General features: G+C 40.0%; 1 protein-coding gene across 46 annotated transcripts in view; it reads left to right on the top strand.

Moving 5' to 3' along the window:
- LOC141575936 (uncharacterized) overlaps positions 1-16,683 on the top strand; it is a 145,458-nt gene that overhangs the window by 41,594 nt on the left and 87,181 nt on the right. For 42 of the 46 annotated variants that reach the window (XR_012504047.1, XR_012504048.1, XM_074357716.1 and 39 more), the window contains 3 exons: positions 7,911-8,075; positions 8,650-8,789; positions 10,580-10,804. The gene's annotated coding sequence lies outside the window, so the exon portion shown is untranslated. The remainder of the gene's footprint in view (positions 1-7,910; positions 8,076-8,649; positions 8,790-10,579; positions 10,805-16,683) is intronic. The other 4 variants (XM_074357686.1, XM_074357677.1, XM_074357693.1 and 1 more) reach the window with 4 other exon arrangements.

Below are 16,683 nucleotides of genomic sequence, written 5' to 3'. Positions count from 1 at the left end.
ATGTGGAAATTGAGGCACGGAGATAGTAAGTAAGTTGGCCAAGGTCACAGAGCTAGTAAGTGGCAGAGCTGGTATTTAAACCCTGGCTGTCTGGTTTCCAGGCTCCCAGGGATGGGCTTTGGGTGTTTAGAGGTATCTGCATCCCTGGATCTCTGTACAACTGTGCATCAAGTAGCCCAGAAAGGACAGGGGATGGAGAGTTACACAGGTGTCCACAGTCGTGCCTCAGCCACTGTCCACGGACAGTGCACCGTGATTGGCTTTAAATGTCTTCTGGGCAGCAGATCTGTTCGTATAACAGAAATTTAGTCCATTGAGTTAATCTAGAAACCCTTCCTGCTCTGCTTCTGTCCATGGTTGCCATGTGACTGCCTGCCCGTGATTGGGCCGTTGAGGAGAATCTGTACTCATAGTTGAACTCTGATATTTCAGTCTGGTTCGTAGTTTCACATCTCCTGTTACATTAATAAATTCAAATTCTGGTTTCTTTGCATCAGTCTCTCATGAGTTTGGTTAATGTGACATCAGTCCATGGGAGCCCAGTGTTTCTGACGGTATATTTTCTGAGCACGTTGTGGCACTTCTACCCGTGCGGACCTGGGTGGAAGATTTCCGCCTTCCGCACTGATTTCCCCGAACAGCAGGGTCCTCTCCCACCCCCGGATGTGAGGCTGGGAGCTCTCACAGTAGGCCAGTCAGAGGCCAAATCCACTAATCAGAAAATGATGAAGTCCTTGGAAGTGGGTTTAATAGAAAAAAAGGGCTTCCAGGTAGTCCGATGGGCTGTTCGAGTCCATTTGGTGAAAAGCTATCCACTGTTTCTGTTTGAGCTTCTTCTTTGCTATTGAAAAGTCTGGATTACATGGAGGGATTTTAAAAAGCAGAAAGGTGTGATTTCATGTGGTACATCCACACCGGTGGGAAGTGATGGATGACCGCCTGTGTGAGGCATAGACAGAGTCTTACAAACTTCATAAAACAGCTTTAAAAGCTCTGCCATCTGAGTGCACTTCCTATGGGGTCCAATTCATGACTGGGCATGCTGAGAGGGCAAATAATTGATAATGGCAGAAAGGACACGGAGGCATCAAAAAGGTCTCAGTCATGTTCCCTGTTTAAAGGATGTGGCACAATGTAATATATTTGAGCTGGTTCTTCACTGAACAGTTTTCAGTGTTTTCTGGGACTCCCCAGTGCACCAAGGTTCCGTGCAGCTGGGTGTCCCCACAGTGCAGCTCTGTCAGCGCTCATCCTGGGCTGACGTGGTGTCACGGGGAGCAGGACGGTCAGCGTCCCTGGCTCCTCCGAGCTCCGTTTCTTCATCCGCAATGCTGGGTTTCTCTTCGGTGTCTACTTAGTAGGGTTGCTGAGAATCACACGTGATGGTTGTCAGGGGCGATTTGTGGTTGTCTCTTTGATTGTCATACAGTGAATATTTGATAGAAACTCTTGTTTTTATTAAAATTATGGCTCCTAGTTTGCAGTGGTTTTTAGTCTGCATTTACTCTTTTTATAAATTTATTCTTATTTTTAAATAAGCACTTATTTTTATTTATTTTTATGAAGGTACTGGGGACTGAAGCCAGCACATTGTGCATGCTAAGCAGGTGTTCTACAACTGAGTAATACAGACCCTCCTTGTCTGAACTTAAAAATAAATATTTCAATACACAAAATAGCTCTTAAACACCATCATGGGACCTATTTTCTGTATAGACTATTGAATACATATGCTATTTCAATAAGAATAAATGTTGTTGGGACATACTTTCTGAATCTGTTTATGTGTTTAAAAACGATCATAGGTAGTGATAAACACGAGTCTTGGATCCACTACTTAGGGTCTGTTTTGCCATCATGGGAAATTATATTCTACAGAGAAGGCTAATTGGGTCTCGTTGATATTTGGATGATTTAGCAGATGATGAAGGCTTTCAAAAGCTGACAGTTTTGTATTTTAAACTAACTACAAAGTTATCTTCTATAAATAGGAAGTCCTCAGCTTGTGAATTGCCCAGTAATTCAGTGTGTACATGTCTGTGTCTCTGTGAACGTGTGTGTGTGTGTGTGTGTGATTTCAGGAAGGTAGAAATAAGTTTCATATAGCCTTCTGATACCTCTCTCTTCCAGATCAAGGTGTAGGCATATATTTATACAAATAAATTGATACTTTTTTGTCATTTGGCATATTGGTGTGTATAAAGGGTTCTCATACTTGAGCTTAGAATATAGGGGAGATAGAGGCAGGAAGGTTCCTTACACTTTGTTCAGGATGAGAAACAGTAGCTTTTCTTTTTTCTACTAAAGCAAACTAGCACTGAATTGTAACATACTATTACTCAGAATTGCTTTTCTGATCAGATACGAGTGCCTCAGATTTTTCAAGGCAACATGAATGATGAAATGTGTTTTAGCAGTTATCTTTAAATGTAGTTTTATTTTTTAAGTAAAAGGCTATAGCCTGTTCTTTCTTCCAGCGTTACAAGAAGTTCCCATTGATCCAGGTACATGATAACTGTGCTTAGTTTCTTCGGGTTATTGTTTTTTTTTTTTTAAGTGCTTGTTTCATTGTGGTGTGAATGAATGTTTAAAATTTCTGGATTTTGATTTTTAGAACATGCTGATTTATCAGAACTGTTAAAAACCTGATTGTTGTTTGGTCCTCGTTTGGTGGGGCAACCTATTGATTTCTGTTGTCTGTTAAAGAGGGAAATTCTTCCTCTAGCCTGTAGATCATTAAGTGAATGGTTTGCAGTGTGCCTTTAAAATTCTTTGAATGCATTGAGCATGTTTGTCCAGTGAATTTTGAATTGACTCATAGTAATGACTTTGTTTGATTCTGTGGCTTTTGCTCCTCTCCACATGAAGTTGAATTCTCTGTTGCATTTTATATACGTGTTCTTAACAGGGGAAGAAATTTTGCATTTTTTACATAGGTGGGTTTTCCTATCCCCTCTGAATGCCTTCTGTAATTGATACAGCGAAAATCTGTTATTGCAGTGCTTAATTATTTCATAAACTATTTTTTGGCTTAATCAGAAACAATGAAAAAGAATGATAATTAAAAAACATGAAAACCTTCCTTCCTTTGAAGAATAGAAATGAGGTGGTCAGGCTCACGCGTGCTTTGTACCTGACACCCTTACTTTCATGTCATTGTGTATCATGATTCGGAGTTGGAGTTGCTTCAGGTTTGTAGATTTTTGTTTTAACATTTGTGTTGAATTCATTCTCTAGGCTGATGTTTCCTGTTGCGTTTGTGGAAAGTGTAGGTGAAGGGAAACAGATGCTAAGTTTTGTATTCAGGAGGCCTGAGTTGCTGAAGAGAATAGAGTAGAGGGTGGGCTGAGTAACAGAGTGACACTCCCTCACCTCCAGGCTGAAACTGATGAACAATGAAATCAATTAGGTGTATCGGTATTTATTTGACCAATAGAAGTCAGAGGGCCCAGACTGTCTAGTTATGCGCAATGGAAAGTACTGAATTCACCTGCAGAATTAGGTGATTTACCAAGTAGAAGCAGCTTAGAGCAATCAGAAAAATCAGTTCTATGATGAGATATAAAAAGAATATAATATCTATTATTTCTGAAACTTTTCTATGTTAAGTTGTGTAGAGCTAAAATTAAGTTCCAAACACCAGGATTTAAGAGTCTGGGTGGTTCTGTGGGATCGTTATTCAGGGATGTGTCTAGACCCTGCTGGAATGCCCGAAGCTGGCAGGAAAAGACCCAGAGCCAGGATTTGTCATTCTAGGGTGTCCTTCATAAGGGTTCCATGTGATAGCCCATGATTGGGTTAACAAATTTAACAGACACCAGATGCATGTCAACCTTAAGAAGAAAAAAGTGTGCTTAGTAACTGCTTTCAAGCAAGCACCTGTGCATCCTCACTCCTGTCTCCTTGCCATAAAAAGCAGAGACAATGCCTTGCTTGCATATTTGAGGTTTTAGATAGCACTCTGTTCATTGCACAGCAATGACCCAGGCCCTCAGCTATAAATGCTGGGCTTGCGTGCTGTTAGATAGTCTATTATCCCCAAAACACGGACCTGGCTGGACTGGTGGCCTGCTTTGTAATGAATATCTAAAGAATTTATCTTGTTCCCCTCTCCCCATGACTCCCCTAAAGGTAAACTAAGACTTTTTACTCATTGTGGATTCTAAAATCTCTGTCTCATCCTGTCTTTCCCCAAGTTCCTGTTTACTATCACACAACTGTTAAAGACTATTTTCTTTGATTATACACAGTAAATATGGGAGCATTTGAGAGGCTCTTTGAGTTGGCTCCCTATTCCCTCTCGCTTTCTTTCCTTTTTCCACATTCTTGAGTAATTAATTCCATGTCGGTAAGACTTCTGCCAGCCAGTACCCACAGTTCCATGTGAGAAGGATGCAGACTTTATCTCTCCTACCCGAGGGAGAGAGTGAAGAGAATTGAGATCTGCTCCCCCGTGGTCCCTTCCTGCCCCAGGGCCACTGCAGTTCACCTGCAACCTTCTGGCCTCTGCTCTCATGGCCTCTGTCCCAAGAATGATATCAGCCTTTTTTTCCCTTGTCAATATTTCCTGTGCCTTTCAGGAGTTGGTCTCTTCTCTGCAATTCCACCCTGGCAGATGTGATGGTGGACAGCGTGCTGGTGGGCAGTCATTTGGGGACTCCCAGGAGCCATTCTGATTCTCCTGAGTCTCTCATTCGGGGTTACAAAACTGTCGAAAACCGGAGGAATCCCATTCAAGTGAGGTTAACACAGTATTACATCACTTTCATTTTTTTTTGAATTTTCAGTGGAGAAATTATTTGTAACAAACTGTTCCAGATTTTCGGCCGCCTGCTTTCCTCACCACTATTTCCTTGTGGCTCTGGTGCTTGTTTAAAGAGCCAGGTTTCTTCTCTGGTCATTTCTAGCAGCTGGGCTTGCCGAATCCTTGATCTGCATTTGAAGCAGAATGCTTCTTCGTGATGTCAAACTGATTTTCCTTGTCATGTCTTAATATTTTGTGTACACTCAGCAACTGTTTCAAGTGAAATGCTCTTGTCCAATTTCGGTTAACTCACATTTGCTGAACTCCTGCTTTCATGCTGAGGGCAGTTTCTTCTTCCTGTAATAAAATTTAGCAATTTGCATTTACTATGGGAAGGTACTGGCCCGAGGTGCTCTCGTTCTTAACAGTTTTAATAACAATTCACCCTTAAAATGTACAGTGGTTTTTACTCTATGCCCAGAATTGTGCATCCCATTCAATCTTAGAACATTTTCATCCCCCCAACAGGAAGCTCCTTATGCATAAGCAGACATCCCCATCTTCCCCATCCTCTCACAGCCCCATGGAGCCACTTTTCTCTCTCTGTGGGTTTGCATCTGCTGGAAATTTCATGTAAATCGAGTTACTTCATGTAAGTGGAAGCATCTATTGTGACTGACTTCTTTCACACTGAGTAACGTTTTCAATATTTGTCCACTTTGTGGCCTGGGTCAGTACTCTATGCTTTGCTATTGCTGAATAATATTCCTCTGTATGGCTGGGCCCCTCTGTTTACCCATTCATCACGTGATAGGCATTTGTGTTGTTTCTGCTTTTTGGCTGTGATGAGTAATGGCACCGTGAATATTCCTGTAGGAGTTTTTATGTGAACATTTGTTTTCAGTTCTCTTACGTGTGTGCCCAGGAAGCAAAATTGCCTGGTTATTCAGAAACCAAATGTTCAACTCTCTAAGGCCCTGCCAGGCGTTTTTGCAAAGTGGCCAGGCTGTGTTACATCCTCACCAACAACGGCTGCGACCTCTGCATCTTCTGTGTCCTCATTAGTGCTCGTTACTATTTTTTTGATTATAACCTATTGTAATGAGTGTGAAGCGGTTTCTCCTAGTGGTTTTGACTTGATTTCCCTTACAGCTAATGATATTGAACATCGTTTCGTTGTGCTTATTGGTCATTTGTATATTTTCCTTGATAAATGTTTTTCAGATCCTCTATTCATTTTTTAATTGAGTTGCCTTTTTATTGTTGAGTAGTAGGAGGTTCTTTTTGTTTTTGTTTTGTTTTTTTTTTTTTGGTTGATACAAATTCCTTATCAGATAAATGATTTGAAAAAATTTCTGCTGTGTGTTGTTTTTTCACTTTCTGGATGGTGTCCTTTGAAGCAAAGTTTTAAAATTTGATGAACTCCAATTTATCTCTGTTTTCTTTTTCCTTGTCCTTTTGGGGTAATATTTAATATCTGAGGTATTTTATTTAAACTTTTATATATAAAATAACTTAATTATTAGGACCGTTCTAGGAGACGGGTGCTGTTGTTGTCCCAAGTCTATGGATAGGAGACTGGGATGCAGAAAATTTCACTGACTTATCAGTGTCAAAGCTACGCAGTGCTGTGGGAGTTCAGACCCTCATGTTTGTCCCCAGCATCTGTGCTCTTCACCACCATGCTCCACTCCTTCCTGGAATCGTTAATGAAAAATCTTTACTTTTTTGATTTCTTGTTAGTTTTTGTTTTTCTCATTGGGGCCTCATCTCCTCATTTTCCTTAAAGAGATCAGTGTAGGTTTATTTTAGGTCTCATGTAGGCAGAAGCATTGCTATCAGTTAACTTCTTTATTACTCACTCCCCATTGATGGCTGATGCTAGTTGACCTAATGAAGTCTTGCTTTAGTCTTTCCTTCTCATGACACTAACAACAGAGTCATGACTTACAGAATGCTTAAAGAAGAAAGTACTTGATTGATTTTATTTTGCTACCCAATCAAACCAATCAAATAAAAACCCCAGAGTTGACACAGACGGTAAGCCCTCCAGAATAGGCTCACTGTCTTCCTTGTGTTTCATTTGTTTGGTCACAGTGTCTGGATAGTGCCTTGCTGTCCAGCAGTTTTGTTAGGATACAGTGCTCGTGAATCATTGTAAGGACAGAATTTTGACAATAGACTGTGCTGTTCATTTCACGAGGGAAAAGTTAATATAGAAAAAACTGCTCAGATCTATTTTAAAATTAAGCTTGGAATGTTGAGAAGAGTTCAAGAAACCATACAAAGATCTTTTTCACTAATTTTAGATCTATCTTAGACAAATTATGGTTACATAGAAGAGTACCTTATCAAGTAAATTTGACAAGAGGTGTGTATTGTTGATTATTTGTTTTAGTTGAAATATTCTACTTGGGATAAAATATTCAGTGCCCATAAATGAACAAATATGTTTGTATTTCTATGCAACATGGGAGCAGACTTCATATGTTTCTATTTAATATATATGACTGTGTGTTTTAATCTGTCTTTCAGTGTTTTTATAGTTTTTCAGCAATGTTGTAACTTTAGAATTCTTCTAAGAAAATCACCCCAGATTCTAGTGCACTTTGTACTGTGTATCCTGTCTTACGCATGGGATTCCACTGTCCCCACAGGGAGGAATTTCCTCTTCTATTGTGTTAGTATCAGAGTTAAAGGAACTGTGATTTCTAGGCCTTTGCTCTCCATGTGTTTGCAGTTGGCTGTCAATCGCGATATTCCCTTTCTTGAGTTTTCATTGTTCAATTAGAATTTTTGAAAATAACTATTAATATGTTGCATCGATCTCCCTAGAAACTTGATGTGTTTGTGCTTTTCAATTTTCAATTTATGTAAAATGTAAATACACACTTGTTTTTAAGTAGTCCTTTTTCACTAGATATTTGGTTACCTCTTTATAGTTAAAATATTTTTTTCCCAATGAATGAATCGGTGTGCATGTTTTAAAAGATACCTTACTTTTTATTTTTCTTATTGTAACAGTTATATTCATTGTAGAGAATTTAGAAAATACGGATATACACAGTAAAAACTTCACAATGGCCTCTAATCTCACCTAGACATACAGATGTTAGGTTTGAAAATGAGAATTACAAGTCCTCTCAAATTGTTCTTCTTTTTCAAGTACGTTCTGGTTACTGAGACCCTCGAATTCCCATATGAATTGTAGCAGCAGATAGTCAGTTTCTGCAGAGGAGACCGCAGGGATTGTGATCGAGGCCACGTTGAATATACGGATCGTTCTGGGGAGCACTGCCATTCCAAGAGCGCTGTCTTCTGATACAGCAATGTGCGTGGTTTGTCTGTCCTTGTATTTAGGATTTGTTTAATTTTTTTTTAACAATGCTTTGAGTTTACAGAGTTATTTTCCTTTTTTTTTTTTTTGCCTTTATACTGAGGACAAGTGTGCCAGGTACCGGGATCAGAAGTGTATTTGAGCCCCGCCACTTGCTGCCACCATGGTCGCTGCGCTCTTGCTTCACCCGCTCTACAATCTTGCACAGAATAGGACCTCAGTAACTCTCTCTCTCGAATGATTATATGCTTGTTGGATGATGCTTGAGAGTCCGTGTGATGATTTTTTTTCCCCAGCCTTTCCCCACTTCTTTACTATGCCCTTTCTCTTCCTTTCCTCCAGCCTGGGTTTCAGTTTACCTGTGGCATTGATTTTTCTTGTCTGTAGACACTTCCTTTCACTGGTTCACGATAATTTTACATGTGGGCTGTGGAAACTTGCTAGATGTCAAGAAAGAGCCAATCCATTGCATGCTAGTATTTTTAGAGTGCATTATTGTTTTATCGATTGAAATTAAATCAGGGTGACCCCCTGAGCCCTCCCGTGAGCTGATTTTGCCTTCCTACAGGTGATAATGCTCTGGCTGCTGAATGTGCCCTTTCCGCAGACTTGGTTTTGGAGTTAAGTCACCATCAGTGGAGCCCTCTCTTTAAAAGTTGAAGAAAACATTTGCTCCTTCTCCCTGGTTGGGGACTTGGATGAGATGAGGTAACAGATAAAGAATGGAGCCCCACCTCATTCTAACACCCGCTCATTCCGTTTCTTTCTCCACGGAAAAAGAGTACAATTCAACACTATAAAGATTGATTGTGAGCAAATGAGATAGACAGGACAACCGATCATTTATTAAATATACTTTCATGCCAGAAACAAATGTATTATACACACAAAAAGCACACAAAGCACGGTAGTACCGTGATTACAAACGTGGGTCCGAGTTCGAGTCCTGCTCTGGAATGACCAGTCCTGTGAGATGGAGAACTGGTAGGTCGGCTTAGCCTCTCCCGAGCTTGTTTTCTGTCCTGCAGAGATGGGGCTCGCTAGGGGTCCCTCACCCTTACAGGTGCTGTAGTGTGCAAATGATGCGCGTGGGCAGCCCGAGCACAGCTGCTCGTTCCTCATAAGTGCAGGAGAGCATAGCTTTTGTGGTGAAGGCTTTATAACAGCCCCGTGTAGACTCTCAGTGCTACAAAGGGATGCCTTGTGGTTTGGAGATGGGATTCTCATTTCTGTAAATACCCAAGGATTGTGTAATTGGGCCCTGCTGATTTGAATGTATTCTTTAGAAAGTACATATTGTAGATATATTTTTCAAGCATGCATGCTTTTTTCTTTTATTATTTATAGTTCTACCCTCTCTCTTGGTGGGACTTTTCATGGAATCCAGGAAACAGCCCTAAGCCACCTAGCTCTTCACACGTCTCCGTGGCGGTTTTCTTCCCTGACTAGAAGAGGGTTCTGCATAGGGAATTTTCTTTGTTCCCCTTTTCTTGGAGTCTCTCTGTCTGTCTGCCCACCTCTCACCTGTCCAACTGTCCATTTCTCTACCCACTCATTCTTCTGACTTGTTCCAAAAAGCATTTCAGGCAGCTTACAGAAGAACAGATACCAAATAAACAGGTGAGAAAATGGGGCCAAGTTCAGACAGTGAGGCTAGGAGGCGAGCCTGTGTGAGTGTGGCAGGCATGAGAGACACGTGTCTGCCCTGTGACTTATAAGATCGACAGCAAGAGTGTGCCTGAGGCTCCCAGCAGACACAGGGAAGCAGGGTTTGTGGGAGATGCTCACTGGCTGTGAAATAAATAAGTGGCTGAGGAGAAGCCCAGCCTTTCCAGCTACTAAGGCTTAGGAGAATATTTTGAGTGTCTTCAACATCAGAGTATTTCTTCTTTTCTTTTGTCAGAGTTCTACATATAGTTGGTTACATTCTGTACCTGGAAATTTCTACAAAATTTCTTCCCACGTGAGTCCTATGACTCGGGAATGGGGTGGTTCTGCTCATTGACTGGGTTTGGCCAGAAACCGAAAATGACAGCTTCAAAGGAGCCTGGGATTTGTCAATTATGTTTTGTCAGTACTGTAGAGTTCAAAAAATGCTTTCACAGTATCTCTCCATCTGAGGCGGCAGTGTGCTCTCTTACCAGCATCAGGAGCTCAGGGCCACGGGATGGTGGGGGCTGACTGCATTGCCGTCAAGACAGCTGAGCTAGTCACTGCAGGTGTGGTTCTTTTACGTAAGGCCTTTCATGATCTTTACTTGAATGTTTCAACAGGGAGTTAATTAACTGAGTCAATTAACATTTAATAAATATGATGCTTGGTTGAAAAGACAGTTATAGACAGAATATAATCTCTGAAGCCTTTAAAAACGGTTTCATTACTGAAATATCAGTGGGGGAGATACACAGTTTATCTTATTTATGCCTGTCTTTTAAAGTAACAAAGAAAGAAGACAGAAAATGCAGAGGATGGTTTCTGTTCTTCCTTTCTGCTTGCAGGTGCCCTCACCTCCAGTAGCATCCATCCAGACACCGGAACTGACACTGGCCGTGCTCAGAACTTCCTCAGCCCTGAAGACACAACTGACAAATAGAAGGGGGCCACGCCCTTTTACAGCAGGTGCTCTCACTTTGTGGATCCTTATGTAACTGAGCGGTGTCAATCAGGATTGCCCGTTTTACATTGTGTGGCACTGCTGCGGTGTCTCCTAGTTACTTGTTTCTGTAAGTATTCATGTATTATTCCCCACTGCGTGGTATTACACGTCTAAAAATCCTTTTTTTCAGATGAAAAATAATGTGCATTTAATATAATATGTCTGAAAAAAGGGGCAAAAGATTCTATCCTGGGCCCTCTACTCAGAGATAATAATTAACAATTTAACATTTATTTTCTGTTCTTTTCGTTAGTGTGTATCATCTCTGTCATAAAAACCAGTGAGCACTCTGTCCCTGTTTACTCTTCGGAGACCTCCATTTTCCATTTGGCTTATTACATGTTTTTCTACAATATTCTATCTCCCCTGGCATAATTTTTAAAGACCAGTGTAGCATTCTGTCTTATGGAGGCATCGTCCATTTTACTTCGGACTTAAATAAACTTTTAAATTCCAAGTATACTTAACTGAAATACTGAAAAGAGAACTGTGGTGGTACAGGAAGGCCCCTAACTCCCTTCCCATTATTTCCTGGGAGTAAAAGCTGTTGAAAATTTGGTATATATATTTCATGACATTTATGCCTATGAGATACATATATATACACATATGAGAGATCAATGTATAGGTGTGTGTATATACGCTTTATTTAAAAATGAGACCATACTATACGTTTTTCTGCAGCTCGCTTTATTCACTCAGGGGTATATCATGGACGTCCTACCACTCCAGACTCACCCGGCCCTTTCAGATAGATTGGAGGGGTCTCCTGATGTGCGGGTGTCGTCTCTTGTCCACGGACACATTTGGTGGGAGAGTGCTGTGGACAAGGCCCTGGACCACGGCGAAACGCCGGCTCCCTCAGTGCCCGCAGCTCGCCTTGATTTACCGCATCATTGTGTTGATGGTGGACAGTTAAGTTTTCTCCATTTTCCACTGTCAGAAAGAATGTTTGAGTTGTATCCTTCTTGTACAGACATTCCTGTGATCTTGTATGTGTATTCCTTTAGTTAAGGCTTCTGGAAATTTAGTCCCTGGATGTGACATTTACATTCATCACAGACTCCTTTCAAGTGACTAGAAATTCCTTCTCCATTGGGGAATGAAAAAATGCACAATTACTTATGTAACCAATTCTCTATCGCTGGATATGATTTCACTTCAGTTTTTCTTCCCACCTTTGTATACATTGCTGTGTAAATGCCCTGATGGGTACATCTTTTTGGACTGATTTTTTTTTCCTAAAGGAGACGATTCCTAGTATAGGAGTTGAGTCAGTGTGTATGTACGTATTTCAGAGCTTACAAATCCATTGATATGTCATCCCCTGAAAATGTCGTTCATGATTTGTTCTCCCACAGATGGACACTAGCTAGAATATCTTAAAAATATTTGCCAATATGATAAGCAAAAGTGCTTTTTCATTGTTTTTGTTTGCATTTGATAACCAGTGAAGTTTTGAGCATTTTTCACTCATTAGCCATTTGACTTTTTTAAAATGAATGATTCCTTTTGTCCTTTGCCCACATTTAAGTGAGGGAGCTTCTTGTTGCTTTGTGACAGCTTTTTGTATGTTATGAAAATTAACTTCGTGAATTCATCAACATGTATCACAGAGCTTTTTCTTGTCATTTCTTTCCTTTCATTTTGTTCAGGAAGTTTTTTGATTTTTGTTGTGGCTCAAACTCTTCTTAGGATAGTAAATGTCTTCCTTATGGGTTTTATCTTTGACATTATTCTTAGAAATACTCTCTTATAATGGAATAAATCTCTTCTGTAGGTTTTTATAATCTCTAAGATGGAGATTATAATAGTACATGTTATAATGAGGAGAAGTTGAGTTAATAAGAGCAAAGAGTTTTATTTGCTGTTACTAGTACTTTTTAATATTTACATCACTATCTGCAATTTATCTTGTGGTCATTATGACAGGAATGGAATTTATTCTTTCCAGGTGATTCTCTGTCCCAGGACAATTATCGAATTCATAATTTTTTCTTTGATTTGAAATCCCACCTGTACAAAATACTTACATACACTAGAGTCTCTTTTTGAGTTCATGGTTCCCTTCTGTCAATCTCCTTTCCTTACTCCAGCACCATATCTTACATATTGTAAAAATTTATTTAATAACTGGCAGTCTGATTTTTTTTGATTCTTTTCTTCCATCCCAAATTTTCTTGTCAAGTATTATGACTTTATTATTCCTGAAGAATTCCAAAATATTTTGTTCAAGTTAAAAAAAATCAGATTGGAATTTTCATGGGATATTTTAGTAAGTTTTGAATTATTCTTAGGAGAACTTACATCTTTACAAAACTGCTTTTCTCCATGCAATATGTTTATGTCTCTACATTCATACCTCTTACTTTAACCCTCAGTACAGTCCTGAAGTTTCTCCATTTAGAATATGGGCATAATTTTTGAATTTATTCCAGATTATTGTTTATGTTTTAGTTAATTTTGTAAGTGAGAATTTTTTGCTATTATATTTTTAAATGCTTAAAACTGACATTTAGAAAGGAAGATTCGGTTTGTCAATACTTACTTTGTAACTTGTCATTTAAAATTGTAAGTATTAAGTACTTATTCCAGAATCTTTTCTTTTCTGTTTTTAAAAATTTGTTTCCAAGGTTCTCAAAATGTTCATAGCTAAGTAGTTTAAGTGGGGACACAGATGGAGAGAGGTAGTGTGGCTCACGTACAAACTGTGAGCATATTCATGGCTGCCTTTAGGCTGGAGAAGCTGCAGAAGAGCTCAGGTTAGACCAAGGCTTGCTTTTTCTGCACTTGAAAGCCAGCTTTCCTGCCTGTATGGTGAAGCCTGGTGGGCGTGGCAGGAAGATGATCAAGGTCTGATCAAAGTCATTGGCTGCACAGAGCGCTGTGTCTGTGAGAACTGGAGACCATTACCATGGGAAATGCTTGGCGCCAGGAACACTGCAGGGGAGCTGGGGAGCCTGTGTGTTAAGGATTTTCCAGCCCTGGGAGTGGGAAGATGAGACTCTGCATTCAGATCTGAGTTTGAATTCATCCTCTCTTGTTTACTGGTCCTCTGACTTTTGTCAAGTTATCTACCCGCTTTGAACTCCTGTTTTCTTGTCTCTCAAAACAGGAGAATTACAGCCTGCTGCTAGAGTGTTTGCTCAGGGTAAATGATTTGTGTCTATAAGATGCCACATACAGTCACAATCTCAGTGAGAAATGGGCTGTCGCCTCTTCTGCAAATCAGTGCTCGATAAGACATCGGGGGAAAGCCAGTCCCTAATTTGTATGTGATGCAATGAGGAACAAAATTAACGTCTTGCCTTTCCCTAGCAGTATTCTTACTTCTTTGCTTCATTTACCTCTTTCCTCCTTTACTCTCCCCTTTCACCTCCTCCACCAAAAGAGTCTGAGTTTGTCTCAGAACACTATATTCAAATTACTTTAAATGTTGGCTCATCCCCATGAAATTACAGTGAAATTAAAAATAATCTGTACACATCCCAGACATGATTATATTTGATTTACACACACACACACACACACAGACACACACACACACACACACACACAATCAGGCTACCTCCCATTTGCTGAGGGAGAAGGACCACTTTTTCTGAGATTTCATTCACTGAGCGTGAGAGCAAAGTCTCTTAAGCAGAAATTCGCCTGGCTTCTTGCATGGTTTTTTAAATTGGATTTCTGCTTTGTGTCCACAGAAATAGTCTCCTATTAGAAGAGGGGAAGTGGAGATATAGATATTCTGCTGAGATATTGGTGTCATCATATTTGAGTTGGAAAGGACTTACGACAGCATAGAGTCGTACCTTTTTATGGGTGAGAATCCATGATAGTGTAACTTGGACAAGAACCCGGGTCTTCTGTCTTCATGTCCACGCGGATGAAGAGGCAACTGAGTGGGGGATGGCAGGGATCCTTGCTTGAGTTCCGGGGTCTTGCTAGTTTCCATTGTTCAGCTGCCTTTAGTTTATGTCCATGTGGCCTCTCATGGGAAGGTCACTCTATCCTGATAGATTGAGTTTCTAATCAGCAAAAAGGTCTGGACCCACTCATGTTTCCCAGAGATTTTCTGCTGACCTGCTGACACTTTATATATATGAGACCTAAGAAACTGCTGGATATAAAATCCTTATTGTTATCATTGCCCTCGAGTTCCACAGAAATGGGGTGCTGTCTCAGTCTGTCTAAGGCCAGCTCTGAACAAAGATAGGGTGATAGGCTGTGCAGCTGGACACTCCCCAGTCGAATGGGATTTCCAACTTAGTTTTTAGAATCAGGCAGATTAGTTCAAATCTTACCTTTACCAGTTATTAGCTTTGTGACCTTGAGGAAGAAACTTTACGTTTTTGGGGACAAATTTTCTTTATCTGTACATAAGTTCAGTATTTATTTTAGTGTTTTTGTTTTAGAATTGAATGAGCTAATTCCCTCATTTATTCCTAAAATACTGATCACATGGTTCTATGCTGCTGACTTAGTGGTTGATTACTAAGGGACTCAGTAGTGAGAATGTGGGTGAGGCTCCCTGGATAATAGAGCTTTTATTCCATGATATGCTTGTAAAAGACTGGATTGCAGTGGATTTTTAGTAAATGTCCATTCCTTTCCTAATCCCCATTGATTGTGTATATATCTTTATACTAATATATGAACAATTTTTTATTGCAATTTAAGTCTTTTTGTAGTATTTAAAGTATGTAGCTATAACAAAAATACGTGAAATAAAATGATTTGAATTTATTTTCTTTTCAATAAGCAAAACAAAATAAAATAGAAAAGAAAAGAAAAAGTTTTGAAGGAGTAGAAATAATTTTATTTCCGTGGAATTGACTCTCTATGTTAGGTTTTTCCCTTGTGTTTTTAAACAGCATATAAAATTGACAGGTTTTGACTTCAGTGTTGATAGCTGGGTGAGTATAGGTTTTTTTGTGGTTGTCTTTGATGAATTATTTGCACTAGATCATAAATAATGTGCATGTAACATATTGGAAACGAGGAAAGTGTGGAGACATACTACCACCAAAGCAGTCATTTTGTTACCGAGTCCAAACTCATTCTGCTCACCAAATGACAGGCCAATAAACTGGGAGATGAGGTGTTGGAGCAAGGAATAGTGACTTTATTTGCAAAGCTGGCAGACCCAGAAGATGGCAGACTGATGTCCTGGAGAACCATCTTCCCCAAGTCAGAATTGAGTTTCCTTTTATACTAAAAAGGGGCGGGGCTGCAGTTGGTTGTTGGAAACTTCTTGTTGTATGAATTGCTTGTCCTTTGAATCCGCTGTTCTTGCAGCTGTCCATGTGGATCAAATCATGTTGCCCCTGTAAAACCTCCAAAAATAAAACAAAGTTATTCTCTATTTTGCAACTTGCCATCTCTACGTAAGTGCAGATAAGTTAGCATCCTTCAAGATCACGGCCAGGAGAAGAGGCTGTCCTGGATATTTCAGTCTAAAGGCAACTTTCTTTTACAAATGGTGCAGAGATAGCAAGTCTGAGCCTAGAAAACAGGGCACAGGGTTAAAACCAAAGGAACAGACCTAACATTGGGTCAAAATTGTTCTTTTCTATTACAATTCCCTTTTCCACTTCATAGATAAATTTAGTAAGAAACATGAGCAATTTTGTATTTTTGCTTCTTAATAACCGATAAGTGGGCCAACTATATTTTTGAGAGCAGGGATGCTGTGCGGGCATAGGGGACACAGCAAACTCTTGTTGGAGGTGGCCGACCCTGGAACATGTCTGATGCCCCGTAAGTGTTGGTGAGGGTCCCCCTAGCCAGCAGCTCTCTTTAGGAGCCAGCATATGGGCATTGATATCTGGAGACCTCATTTTCGGTTGCAGGAAATTTTTTAGATACTGCGATTGAAAAATCACTCCAGCTGGGGATAATTAGGGAAAAAAGGAAAAGGAAAAGGGTTTGGAGTAGAGTAGAAGA

This window comes from Camelus bactrianus, chromosome 34 (assembly GCF_048773025.1).
Source record: "Camelus bactrianus isolate YW-2024 breed Bactrian camel chromosome 34, ASM4877302v1, whole genome shotgun sequence".
NCBI classification, from domain to species: Eukaryota; Metazoa; Chordata; class Mammalia; order Artiodactyla; family Camelidae; genus Camelus; species Camelus bactrianus.
Note: the sequence above shows the minus strand (reverse complement) of the source record. Positions and strands in the feature narration are given on the sequence as shown.